The sequence below is a fragment of the Cololabis saira genome, chromosome 12 (assembly GCF_033807715.1).
Source record: "Cololabis saira isolate AMF1-May2022 chromosome 12, fColSai1.1, whole genome shotgun sequence".
Taxonomy (NCBI): domain Eukaryota; kingdom Metazoa; phylum Chordata; class Actinopteri; order Beloniformes; family Belonidae; genus Cololabis; species Cololabis saira.
In genome coordinates, this window is record NC_084598.1 from 45,773,501 (window position 1) to 45,788,461 (window position 14,961).

The following is a 14,961-nucleotide window of genomic DNA, read 5'->3' on the forward strand; positions in this document are numbered from 1 at the left end:
CGTTTAAACCACATTAAACCACATTAAACCACGTTAAAATAAACCACGTTACACCACGTTAAAATAAACCACGTTAAACCACGTTAAAATAAACCACGTTAAACCACGTTAAAATAAACCACGTTAAAACACGTTAAACCACGTTAAAATAAACCACGTTAAACCACGTTAAAACACGTTAAACCACGTTAAAATAAACCACGTTACACCACGTTAAAATAAACCACATTAAACCACGTTAAAACACGTTTAAACCACGTTAAAACACGTTAAAATAAACCACGTTAAACCACGTTAAACCACGTTAAAATAAACCACGTTAAACCACGTTAAACCACGTTAAAATAAAACACGTTAAACCACGTTAAAACCACGTTTAAACCACGTTAAACCACGTTAAACCACGTTAAAATAAAACACGTTAAACCACGTTAAAACCACGTTTAAACCACGTTAAAACCACGTTTAAACCACGTTAAAACACGTTTAAACCACGTTAAAATAAACCACGTTACACCACGTTAAAACACGTTAAAACACGTTTAAACCACGTTAAAATAAACCACGTTAAAACACGTTAAACCACGTTAAAACCACGTTTAAACCACGTTAAAATAAACCACGTTAAACCACGTTAAAACACGTTAAACCACGTTAAAACCACGTTTAAACCACGTTAAAATAAACCACGTTAAACCACGTTAAAACACGTTAAACCACGTTAAAACACGTTAAACCACGTTAAAATAAACCACGTTACACCACGTTAAAACACGTTAAACCACGTTAAAACCACGTTTAAACCACGTTAAAATAAACCACGTTAAACCACGTTAAAACACGTTAAACCACGTTAAAACCACGTTTAAACCACGTTAAAATAAACCACGTTAAACCACGTTAAAACACGTTAAACCACGTTAAAACCACGTTTAAACCACGTTAAAACACGTTTAAACCACGTTAAAACCACGTTTAAACCACGTTAAAACACGTTAAAATAAACCACGTTACACCACGTTAAAACACGTTAAAATAAACCACGTTAAACCACGATAAAACACGTTTAAACCACGTTAAAATAAACCACGTTAAACCACGTTAAAACACGTTAAACCACGTTAAAACCACGTTTAAACCACGTTAAAACACGTTTAAACCACGTTAAAACCACGTTTAAACCACGTTAAAACACGTTAAAATAAACCACGTTACACCACGTTAAAACACGTTAAAATAAACCACGTTAAACCACGATAAAACACGTTTAAACCACGTTAAAGGTATTGTGACATCATTTTTAACATGCTTTTAACACTATTAAAAGTCTTGGCCAACATCCCTCAAATGTGTCTAAAAGAGTGTAACAAGAAAAACTTCAATCTAGTACTCTATTCCTGGCTTTTTATTACAGTGTTTTTTTGCCCCGTGAAAAATGCTTCCTTTTCCCCCTTTCCTGTCAATCATTGCTCCGCTCCTCCTCCAAACCTCCTCCTCCTCCAGCCATACGCTCACAGCGGCGTCGGAGAGTTATGCCGCGTTCCATTTGTCCTCGGAAGTGGGGATTTACTAGTTCCCAGTCGGAATTTTCAACTGAAACGCCCCTCGAAGTGGGATTTCCCACTGGGAAAGTGGGAGAAGCTTTACCACCCCCGAGTTACCAAAGATGGCTGCCATTCCCAGTTCCCAGTTCCGATTTCCGAGGTAAATGGAACGCGGCATTAAGCCGAGAGCGACCGGCGAAGCATGCACGGAAAAGCAGGAGGGCGAACCACAGCAAACAATCATAAAAATAAAGGCATGCAAGCAGCAGTGTCCCCTTATCTTAAGTCCAGTCAGTGGCCGCGGGTCTTCTTAGCAGTTTTCCTCCGGTGATTAGAACAGAAGAGGCTCTAAACAGCTCCTTGTTAAGCCTCATTTATGGTTCCGCGTTAAATCGACGCAGAGCCTACGCCGTAGGGTTCAGCGTACGGTGCGCGTCACCGCGTAACCCTACGCCGTAGGTTCTGCGTCGGTGTAACGCGGAACCATAAATCAGCCTTTATGGTGCGCTGGAGAGGAGAGGAGACAGGGAGCTGGGTGGAGGGGGCGGTGATTTAGCGGATCGTTACGTAACGATCCGCCACCAAACCACATGCGCCGTTTTTGCATAGTTATGCGGAAAATCCCAGAAAGCACACAATACACTGAATGTTAAAAGTTCGTTGTTTTTTGGGTGTAATTGATGTCAAGACACCCAACAAAACACAAAAAATCAAGAAAAATGTGTTTTTCATGTCACAATCCCTTTAAAACACGTTAAAATAAACCACGTTAAAACACGTTAAACCACGTTAAAACACGTTAAAATAAATCACGTTACACCACGTTAAAATAAACCACGTTACACCACGTTAAACCACGTTAAACCACGTTAAACCACGTTAAACCACGTTAAAACACGTTAAAATAAACCACGTTAAACCACGTTAAACCACGTTAAACCACGTTAAAACACGTTAAAATAAACCACGTTAAAATAAACCACGTTAAAACACGTTAAACCACGTTAAACCACGTTAAAATAAACCACGTTACACCACGTTAAAACACGTTAAAACACGTTAAAACACGTTAAAACACGTTAAAACACGTTAAAACACGTTAAAATAAACCACGTTACACCACGTTAAAACACGTTAAAACACGTTAAAACACGTTAAAATAAACCACGTTACACCACGTTAAAACACGTTAAAACACGTTAAAACACGTTAAAATAAACCACGTTACACCACGTTAAAACACGTTTAAACCACGTTAAAACACGTTAAAATAAACCACGTTAAAACACGTTAAACCACGTTAAACCACGTTAAAATAAACCACGTTACACCACGTTAAAACACGTTAAAACACGTTAAAACACGTTAAAACACGTTAAAATAAACCACGTTACACCACGTTAAAACACGTTAAAACACGTTAAAACACGTTAAAATAAACCACGTTACACCACGTTAAAACACGTTAAAACACGTTAAAACACGTTAAAATAAACCACGTTACACCACGTTAAAACACGTTAAAACACGTTAAAACACGTTAAAACACGTTAAAATAAACCACGTTACACCACGTTAAAACACGTTTAAACCACGTTAAAACACGTTAAAATAAACCACGTTACACCACGTTAAAACACGTTAAACCACGTTAAAACACGTTAAAATAAACCACGTTACACCACGTTAAAACACGTTAAAACACGTTAAAACACGTTAAAATAAACCACGTTACACCACGTTAAAACACGTTAAAACACGTTAAAACACGTTAAAACACGTTAAAATAAACCACGTTACACCACGTTAAAACACGTTAAACCACGTTGGTAACACCATGGTAACAACTCCCTGCTACTGCTGCTGTTACCATGGTAACCACTCCCTGCTACTGCTGCTGTTACCATGGTAACCACTCCCTGCTACTGCTGCTGTTACCATGGTAACCACTCCCTGCTACTGCTGCTGTTACCATGGTAACCACTCCCTGCTACTGCTGCTGTTACCATGGTAACCACTCCCTGCTACTGCTGCTGTTACCATGGTAACCACTCCCCTTCCCAACGGCAGGAAGTGACGTGTGCGCTCTTAACAGTACGTCTGAATAAATGCACACTACTGATATTTACTCAAAAGTGTGCCGAATTTAAGTATACTGTTTAGTATAAACTTTTTAGTGTGGTATTTCGGACGCACCGTATCTGTAGAACGGGTGGAGCTTCCAGGTCCAGGTCCAGGTCCAGGACCAGGTCCTGGTCCTGGACCTGGACCAGGTCCTGGTCCTGGTCCAGGTCCAGGACCAGGACCAGGTCCTGGTCCAGGTCCAGGACCAGGACCAGGTCTCTTCCCTCCTAAAGGGGAGTGTTTACTTCCCGTTGTCTATGTTAATGTAATAGTTGAAGACGGGCGGGCCATGGAAACATCACGGATGTTTCCTCTACACCACTGATTCTCCAACCTTTTCTGAACCAGGACCGGTTTAATGTCTGACAATATTTTCACGGCCCAATCTAAAGGTGTAGCTGATAAAAACTAAATAAAATGACAAGATCGGCATTAAAAACTGTGATATTTTCTCTATAGTAATAATATGAATAATAATAATAAAACATAATTTTCGAAAAAATAAAATAAAATAATGGAAATTGTAAATGACCTTTAATATGAGTATTTCTATAAATGTGTTTTTAGGTTTTTATGCCTCATTAACGTTATTTAAAGCCAGGCTTTTATTTTATTTGTTATATATTAAGCAGACCGATATTTAGTGCTTTTATTTTGAAGGCGTCTTGCCGAGACCTTGTAAACATCCGGCGCTTCAGACTTTGATGGTAAAAGTTTAACGGCAGTAGAAAAGTGTGTCTGAGAGACTAAACGAGTGTCAGGAATGTTAAAGTGGAGCCTAACTGACACAAAAATCACCTGCTGATCAGGATTTATTTTCTTTACAAATGTTATGCCGTATTTATGTCCAGCTTGAGTTTGGTTGCCATGGTTACTCATGTATTGTGGTTAACGGTAGCTTTATTACCGAGCAGCAGCAGCTGCGTCGGTCTGTATTTAAGTTAAATGAAACTTATATGAATGTAGAAAGACTAACTCTATTTTATTTTATTCCTTTATAGCTCTTACGGTGTGTTTGCAGTGTATTTACTGTTTCTTCAAGGAATAAAAACATTGTGAACCATCAGTTTGAGAGTCATCCATCATCAGGGGATGCTACAGAAATGATTTTTTCTCTCTGTGCGGCCCGGTACCGGGCCGCGATCCGGGGGTTGAGGACCACTGCTCTACAGTAACAGAATTTCTGGTAAACTTTTGGGTTTCTGTGTTTTTATTGATATTTCACGTCTCTAACTGAACGTTACATTGATAAATCTGTCCTGTTTTCTTCTTCCCTAAATGCTGTATCTTCACACACCTGCTCACCTGCAGGTCCCCCTCAGGTGGGGTCACCTTTGCTGAGGTTTAAACCGTACCTGAGGAGTTTGTGACGTCACAGACACCGCACCTGCGGTCTGTGACGTCACAGACCCCTCCCCACCGCGACCTTAACTACCTCTGGGCAAAAATACATAAATAATAAATAAATAAAAAATAAATAGTAAATTAATAAATAATAATAATAATAATAATAATAATAATAATAATAATAATACATTAATAAATAAAAAATAAATAAATAAATAATACATTAATTTTAAAAATTAAAAAAAAAAACATTAAAACATGACACAATTAACTTCCTCTGGGCCCCCGACCGCGACCAGGACCGGCTCTACCTGGGGGACACGGCGGTCGAGTCACCGCTACGTTTCGGTACGGACCGGCCTGGCTCGGGCCGGGGCTCCAGGACCGGTCCAGCGAGCCTCCTGCTCCAGAACCTGCTGTTCGGGGAGAAAAGCTGTTTCAGAAACACCGACCTCAAATCCTCCGACCGGCCTGCGTCATGGCTGCTGCTGCTGCGCCTGCGCAGTCCGGGGTCCTGGGGGGTGCGGGGTTTCCTCCGGGGGGGACCAGGGGTCCTGGGACAGGAGAAGAACCAGATACCGGGGCTGGAACCGGGACTAGACCGGGAACAGGGACCGGGACCGGGATCTCAGACCTGCTCACACTCCGATGACAGCAAGGCTGGTCGGGGTCACTCAGCGGGGAGGAGGGACGACATCGCCCCCTGGTGGCGGGAGGTGGAACTGCAGCACCGGGGAGGAGGGGCCACACCCATACACATAAATGGTTCAAATGTTATTTTATTGTCTGAAAAATGGTTCAAATGTTATTTTATGTCTGAAAAATGGTTCAAATGTTCTTTATTGTGTTAAGAATGGTTCAAATGTTATTTCATTTCCAAAAAAAATGATTCAAATGTTATTTTATTGTCTGAAAAATGGTTCAAATTTTATTTTGTCTAAAAAATGGTTCAAATGTTATTTTATTGTCTGAAAAATGGTTCAAATGTTATTTCATTTTCCCAAAAAATGGTTCAAATGTTATTTTATTGTCTGAAAAATAGTTCAAATGTTATTTTATTGTCTGAAAAATGGTTCAAATGTTATTTTATTGTCTGAAAAATGGTTCAAATGTTATTTCATTTTCCCAAAAAATGGTTCAAATGTTATTTTATTGTCTGAAAAATGGTTCAAATGTTATTTCATTTTCCCAAAAAATGGTTCAAATGTTATTTTATTGTCTGAAAAATTGTTCAAATGTTATTTTTTCCCAAAAAATGGTTCAAATGTTATTTTATTGTCTGAAAAAGGTAAACCATCGTCCCCCGGCGGCGGGGAGGTGGAACTGCAGCAGCGGGGAGGAGGGGCGCCACCGCCGGTGCCCCATCGCCTCCCGGCGGCCGGAGGGGGAACTGCAGATCCAACGGTGATGAAGCCATACTTGGTATTATAATAATAATAATACATTTTATTTATAAGGCGCTTTTAAAGATCTCAAAGACACTTCACAGACACAAAGATAAAAACAACGAGAGCAAGAAAATTAAAATGAAAAACTACAGGATAAAAAAGATAAGAGATAAAAGATAAGATTAAGGATAAGAAACAAATCACAATAAAAGCTGTTCGGAAGAGGTGAGTTTTGAGATCCGAAAACATAAAAATATATATATATATATATATATATATATATATATATATATATATATATATTCGTTCACTTCCAGTATACGAAGCTGATTTCAGTAAAAACACAGAAACACTGGGTTCTTCTAAAGTTTATTTATTTGTATTACTTAATCTCCATTTCTCACTGTTCTAGTCTATGAAACAATAAAACAACTAAAACAAAAGTTAAATGTGGTCAAAGCTGCGTCTGGTCGTCCTCAGAGGAGACCGAGCAGCAACAACAGTGCTCAACAGCTGAGTGATGGTGGAGACCCGGGTCAGACCAGAACCGGGTCTGACCAGAACCGGGTCTGACCAGAACCGGGTCTGACCAGAACCGGGTCTGACCAGAACCGGTTCTGGTCCGGTTCTGGTCAGAGTCCCGGTTCTGGCCCCGGGGCCGACGGTCCTCACGTCCTGAAAACACTAGAGCTACAAAGTACACGTGCTTGTTCCGACATAAAGGAACTCTAAGCGGTTTCTCCTCTGCGGTTAGACGACAGTCTCCTGTCTCTCTGAGGTAGTAAAATAAGTACAAGTGGAATTAAAAAGAAACAAGGTTTCTACCAGAACTAAACCCAGTCCATCTCAACATCCTGTCAGGAGAAAAGTCCCACAAAAGTTTGGACACCCCTGTTCGGCACCAGTTCAGGGTTTTTTCTACACGGTAGAACAACGCAGACTGTGGACCACAGAACCACAGAACCACAGAACCGCAGAACCACAGAACCACTGAACCACTGAACCACAGAACCACTACAGACCTAAAGGAGATCTGGAAGCTTCCTCCGGAAACTCAGGTAAAGGCTGAATTATGCTTCTGCGTCAAAATGGCGCCGTGTCTACGGCGTCTGGTTTTCGTCGACGCAGAGGACACGCCGTCACCTGCGCCGTCACTGACGTCACCTCCTGAAAATTGTAACTACGCGTCGAGGAGACGCAGACCACACGCAGACCGAGAGGGCTGTGATTGGTTCGTTTTGAAGCGAAGCATTTCCGGTTTCCGGTTTGAAGCAGTAGTGAACTTCCAGCCTCTTTTCTAAGTTTATGTGTGATTTTTTTTGTTTTGGTTTTTTGCACAATAGTTGTCCTTATTTCTTTGATTCACTGTGACGGGAAAAAGTCGGATAAACCATTCAGAAAAAGATCGCTAACTAGTGGCCGCGGGGGGAACTGCACCGCGACCAAATGGAGAGACGGAGAAGTCCGAAGGGTTCAGCACGGCGTGACAGCTGCGGCGTGTGCTCTGCGTTGGTGTGACGCAGAACCATAATTCAGCCTTAACTCTGGCGACTCGGGTAACTCGGGCCTAACGGCGGCCACGACTCCATCACCTGGAATCACCTCCGCTAAACGCCAGGCTCGTCAAAAAGCTCATTAGTTGAACTTCGGTCCGTGGACTTCGCGGCCATCCATTTTTTATTTTGAAATGACAAAATAAAAATAGAGAAATAATCCAAAATAATCGTTTCCCATCTTTTGTTTTGATAATAAAAAACGGAAAACGGATCATTATCCGTGATCCGTTTTCCGATTTCATTGATGTGTTTGAAAATCGAAATTGGGAATTAAAACAGCGAGTGGAAAACTCTTTTCTCTATTTCCTATTTGTTTCCAACGGGGGGGCAGTATGTTAGAGTTCAGTACATGCTATTGATTGGACGCAGCTTATTTTTTGGACGCTGCAGCTGAACAGACTGTAACATCACTGCAGTGAAACATGAGTTTAATCTGTAATCTGTCTTCACTCCGTCATGAAACTGCAGTGATTGTTGTGACAGTCCGTTCAGCTGCAGCGTCCAATCAATAATCAATAGCATGTACTGAACTCTAACCCCCTCCCGCCCCCGTTGGAAACAAATAGGAAATAGAGAAAATACTTTTCCACTCGCTTTTTTAATTCCCAATTTCGATTTTCAAACAAATCAATGAAATCGGAAAACGGATAATGGATAATGATCCGTTTTCCGTTTTTTATTATCAAAACAAAAGATGGGAAACGATTATTTTGGATTATTTCTCTATTTTTATTTTGTCATTTCAAAACAAAAAACGGATGTACAGAAGTCCACGGACCGGCTTCTTGCCACAATTCTACGCCACAAACAGGAATTGTGCCGTAAAATTGTCAAATTGGTTTAATTCCCCGTATGAATTGTTACAGATTACTTTTGTAATCCTGTATTTGACCCGGTCTTTGTACGTTTTGACCGTATAGAAACGTAATTCTTGCCGTTGTAAGAATGAGATGAACCTGCTGAATCTACTGCCCTTACTTAACTTTTATTATTTTACCTCTTTTCTCATAATTTCATTTCATTTTATTCGTTATTTACTGTTTAATTGTGTCTTTCTGCTTTTAATGTTGAGGTAAAGCACTTTGAATTACCGTGTGTTGAATTGTGCTGTACAGATAAACTTGCCTTGCCTTAGGTGGCGTTGCCATGGAAACGGTCGAGTTAGCGATTCGACGAGAAATAAAAGCGGAGAAGAAACAACAGGACGCTGTTATTTCATCATGAAGGTCAGACAAGAAGCTTGACGAAACCGTCAAGGTTCAAAATTAATCTGACAAAGACGGTATGAGGACGGCTAATGGCTAACGGGTGAAGGGTGGTCCCAACGTCAAGTCCTGACGACGGCTAAAGGCTGGATTATGGTTCTGCAACAAATCAACGCCGTGCGTGCGCCGCAGATTGCGCCACGCCGCACGCCACACCGCACGCCACACCCTGCACCTCCCAAAAATTGTAACTACACATCGAGGCGACGCAGACCCAACGCAGACCGAGAGGACTGTGATTGGTTCACTCGGTAACAACGCATTTCCGGTTCCGGTTGGTGAAGCAGTCGTGAACTTTCAGCCTCTTTTCTTCGTGTGTGTGTGATTTCGTTTGTTTTGTTTTTTTGCACAATAGTTGTCCTTATCTCTTTGATTCACTGTGACCGGAAAAGTCGGATAAACCATTCAGGAAAAGATTGCACCCCCTAGCGCTCTGGGGGGGTATTGCACCGCGGCAACGGCGACGGCGTGTGCTCTGCGTTGGCTTAACGCAGAACTTTAATCCAGCCTTAACGGGTGAAGGGATGTTGTTGAATTCTGGACAGAAAGTGTCAAAAACAAAAGTACTTGTACTTCCCTGGGTTCTGTGTTGGTTCTGTGTTGGTTCTGTGTTGGTTCTGTCTCAGGTGGTCTGCGTTGTTCTGCGGTAGAAAGCTAACGCTAACGGTGCTGCTCAGGTGTGTCCGCACCAACAGCAGGTATGTCACCATCTTCAAAAGGTAAAAACTACTGGAACTGTTTTGCATAAAAATGTGTGACAAACGTAGAGAGGTAGGCAGTTTTCATTCCAGACTCACAGATTCTTTACATTTATACAAACGTGTTTCCATGGTTACACACGGACAGATACACACTGACTGAGTGGGTGAGTCCACACACACACACACACACACACATGTGAGTGTGTGTGTGTGACACAGTTATGGTATCAACGGTTTTATGTGCCGAGGATCGCAGCACGTCAGACGGTCCAATCAGAGCCGTTTCCTACTTCATGGAGACGATACAGACGGGGAGTTTAGACCCCGACTTTAGCCCCATGAAGCGGCGAGACCCGCTCTGGAATCAGACCAATCCGGACGCTTCCAGCATCTAGAATCATCCCATCAATCAGTTTCAGCATCGTTTCAGAAAAACAATAAAATCGTAGGCGTTCCACGCCGACCCGGCCGCCGGCTCCAGTTCCCGCCGCGGCCTCGTCCGCCCGCTAAGAGTTCTGCGTCACAAAAGGTTCGGTTCTAACAGTTTAGTAACACAGATTTGAGCCAAAATCACTGGAAAAAGCAAAAAGAAAAACAAAGAAAAACCCAGCACAGGGACGAGTGTTGGAGGTGCAGATCAGAACAATCCTTTCAGAAATGCGGTTAAGTGCTTAAACCGGAGCAAAGGTTTGGCAGAGGCACGACGGTAGCAGGTTAAGACATCGGTCCCGACTCGCCCACGACGCTAACGAACCTTTGAGGAGTTTGTCCGTGGAACCGAACGCCTCCTCGTCCCGACAGTCCCTGAACCGCGGGACCGAGGTCTGGACCAGCCCGGGGGATCAGGACCTCCTGCAGCGTCGGAGAAACAGCAGCTCGACGCCGGAGCAGGAAGTGACAGGAAGTGACAGGAAGTGCTCTCAGACAGGGTTCCAAGGCGAGCGCAGGGCGGCGGTCCAGACGGACGAGGAGCTAAGAGCTGCTGCTCCTCTGACGGAAACCAAGCGCTCATCTCTGATCCCTCCACTCGTCTTCAAGTAGTGCTAAGTTCCCTGTGCCTCAGAAATGGCGGCGCAGACGTGTTAAGGCTGGATTATGGTTCTGCGTTAAATCGACGCAGAGCATACGCCGCAGGTTGCAATGAGCTCCCCACGGCGCAGGCCACGTTGTGCACCTCCCAAAAAATGTAACTACGTGTCAAGAGGTCGACACAGATCGAGAGGACTGTGATTGTTTTTTTTTGTTTTGTTTTTTTGCACAATAGTTGTCCTTATCTCTTTGATTTACTCTGACCGGAAAAGTCGGATAAACCATTCAGGAAAAGAACGCACCCCTAGCGTTCTGGGGGGGGTTTTGCACCGCGGAGAAATGGAGTGACGGAGAAAAGGTTCACGAAGGCGTCACGGCAACGGCGTCATCACAGCAACGGCGTCATCACAGCAACGGCGTCATCACAGCAACGGCGTCGCGGCAACGGCGTCGCGGCAACGGCGTGTGCTCTGCGTTGGTGTAGCGCAGAACCATAATCCAGGCTTTAAGACCGTTTCCAGAAGAGGCTCGGCCCGGAGGACCTGCTGCACCGGACGTCTTTAAGAGGACCAGACAGCAGGCATCGTGACCCGGTTAGCTCTGCCCTCCTGGTCCGACCCGGCCCACGCTTCTGTACGAGGTTCTGTACCGTCATCAGGGGAGCAGCAGCTGGGCATCACCTCGGCGATGAAGGTGAAAACATGACTAAGTGCATTTTACTGTGACGATGTGCCGAAAGCTGCCGCTGAAACCGCTGCAACAGCAGTTCTCTTCAGATAAAAGGAGGAGCAGCTCAGCGCGGGGCTTGATTTATGCTTCTGTGTCAGATCCCCCGCCGTAGTCACGGCGACGGTAAGGCGTAGCTGCGCTACGTACCCAGGTAGCCGGTAATGTGCAGCTAAGTACCTACGAAGGTACCGAGCCGTGTATACGACCTGTGCTCCAGCGTCCTGTATTAGCGGCGGCGTAGGTGTGGGGCGTTCACCCACGCAGACGATACACCTTTTCCACCAAACCGGTTCCAGGGCTGGTTCTGTTTCACAACTCGTCCAACTGGCAATCAGCTAAGAACCAGTTTGTTTTTCCACAGCTCGGGTGCTAAGCGGAGCCACGTCATTACGTCTCTGCTAGAGTCAGTTACGTCTCTGCTAACATCAGTTATGTCGCCAGGTTACGCCGGTTTGGTGGAAAAGGGGTCTGAGTAACCTGGAATCCGGGCTAGCAGCTACACAGGTACGTACATATGTAGCCATTTTCTTGCAGTCCAGCGTTTATCTTTGATGCTTCTGCTAGAAGTCGAGGCCGTCGCTCTGACATACGTACTTAGGTACAACTAGTGCTGGGCGGTATACCGGTTCATACCGGTTCATACCGAATACGGGTGTTTATTTTTCTTATGATATGAATGTTTCATATACCGTAATACCGGTGAGTTTGTACAGTAGCGTACACAACGTTGGGAACGCCGCGCCGCTGGACACTGTTTGTGAGGGGACTGTTTAGCAGCAGTGATGCACCGATTGTTAAGTAACTGAAATTGTTCGGCCGAAAATGGCAAAAAAACACTTTCGGTGTTCGGTGGAATAAGTGGGAAAAAAACGAACAATTAATAACGGCGTTGTAATATAAGGAAATAGACTGGCCGCTCCGTAACTGTTGCACCACAAACAAATCGTTGGCCAACCAAAAGGTAACTACATAAGAATTTTACCAACATTCACCAGGAGGTGGAACCAAAACAACATAATGCTGGAAATTAAAACATGTTCAGTTTTTATGTTCAATAAATATTTTCTACCTTGTAATTTTGTAAAAGATTTTTTTTCTTTTAAAAACATGCCTAAATCAAATTTATTTGATTTATGTAATGGTGAAAAAATTGGCAAAATAAATGAAAAACTGCGAAGAACCATGTTCGGTATTGTTAAAATAGGCCATTCTAAGCCAATTTACTGCAGCAATTCATTTCCAAATCATTAGAAAATGTGGTTAACACCCAGTTGTGCATGAAAAAAAATACTGTGATATACCGTGGAACCGATATAATTTTGAAAAATACTGTGATATAAATTTTTGGTCATACAACCCAGCACTAGGTACAACGGCCACGTAGCTACGACACGTGCTAGGACTGGTCTGAATACCGCTTCAAAAGCTTGGGCAGAAGAGAACAACAGCTCGTCTCCACGGCGTCAGAAGATGCATCAGGTGAAAGACTCAATCGCAACCTTGATGCCGGTGAAGAGTGTTCTTGTGATGCGAAGGAGTTGTTCTGTCTCTGTCGAAGCCCCGAGTAACTTCCCTCCGGTTTGCATTTGGCCGTTTGCCAAAGCATTAAAAAAATAAATAATATATCAAACTAAAAATGTCGGTAGCCAACTGAAAGTGGTACAGCGTAGCGACGCAGCAGTTTTCTTCACATGAGGTACCGTCTTGTATCAAGCAGAGTTTAGACACCGTAGCTACGCTGGACGTGCACCGACGACGGTAGCTACACAGGTAACGGCGCAGGTACAGCAGCCCGACGTAAACGTTCCAACGAACACGTCTGGACTGACAGACCAAGACGACTTGGTAGCATCTCCATTTCCTGCTCCGCCTTCTACGAGACAGATTAGCGTAGTTTCAGCTACGGACGATATCCGCTACGTTCCAGTTCCGTTTCTGAGGTAGACGAGGTAAACGAGAGGAAGCTCGGCGCTGCACAGGAGCCACAGCGCCACCCGGAGTCTGGGCCGGAAGCACCAGTTAGCTTATCGGTAACGCAGAAGCATAAATCAAATAGCAACATCTTCATAAATCAATAATTCCGCTTTGAGGATTAATAAAGTATTTCTGAATTTGAACGACTACAGTTAAAACAGCTCGTCTAGGGGAGAGTTACTACAAACTGAGTGGACTTGATATGATAGTTTTGGTGAAGTAGAAGTACACAGATACCCTTTTAAAGAAAGAACTACATCAGGTACCCCTACGAACATCTAGCTGACTAACAGGCCGTCCACGGGCAGCACTCTGCCGTCGAACATTTACATTTCATTTTAAATCTCATTTAATAAATGTTTTCTCAAACTAAGCAAATCTGTTTGTATTTGTTATTTCAAAAGGTGGCAATTTTATGGTGTTTTCCAACCATCTTGTTTTAATCTTTGGAACCTCTAGAGCAGCTCCGCACCCAGAAGACCTCCAGAGGGACAAACGTGTCTCAGACGGATGTCAGAAGGAGACACTTCCAGGAACCGATTCCACCGAAGGCAGAGATCTTCGGGGTCGACTCCTTCAGGTATGGTCGACTCCGTAAGGGTCAACTCCATTAGGATCAACTCCGTAGGGGTCGACTCCGTAGGGGTCAACTCCTTCAGGTATGGTCGACTCCGTAAGAGTCGACTCCGTAGGGGTCGACTCCTTTGGGGTCAACTCCGTAGGGGTCAACTCCTTCAGGTAGGGTCGACTCCGTAAGAGTCGACTCTTACGGAGTTGACCCCAAAGGAGTCGACTCTTACAGAATCGACTCTTACGGAGTTGACCCTACCTGAAGGAGTCAACTCCGTAGGGGTCAACTCCTTCAGGTAGGGTCGACTCCGTAAGAGTCGACTCCGTAGGGGTCGACTCCGTAGGGGTCAACTCCGTAGGGGTCAACTCCGTAGGGGTCAACTCCGTAGGGGTCAACTCCGTAGGGGTCAACTCCGTAGGGGTCAACTCCGTAGGGTCAACTCCTTCAGGTAGGGTCAACTCCGTAAGAGTCGACTCTTACGGAATCGACTCTTACGGAGTCGACTCTTACGGAATCGACTCCTTCGGGGTCGACTCCGTAAGAGTCGATTCCGTAAGAGTCGATTCCGTAAGAGTCGACTCCGTAAGAGTCGACTCCTTTGGGGTCGACTCCGTAAGAGTCGATTCCGTAAGAGTCGACTCCGTAAGAGTCGATTCCGTAAGAGTCGACTCCGTTAGGGTCGATTCCGTTAGGGTCGACTCCGTAAGAGTCGACTCCGTAAGAGTCGACTCCG

At 44.0% G+C, this 14,961-nt stretch overlaps 1 protein-coding gene across 2 annotated transcripts in view; it reads right to left on the minus strand.

The window, feature by feature from the left end:
* The window catches only part of mfn2 (mitofusin 2), a 59,745-nt gene extending 54,049 nt beyond the window's left edge, over window positions 1-5,696 (minus strand). The window contains exon 1 of one of the 2 annotated variants that reach the window (XM_061736922.1): window positions 5,468-5,696. The gene's annotated coding sequence lies outside the window, so the exon portion shown is untranslated. The other variant, XM_061736923.1, reaches the window with a different exon arrangement.
* Between the last annotated feature and the right edge of the window lie 9,265 nt (window positions 5,697-14,961).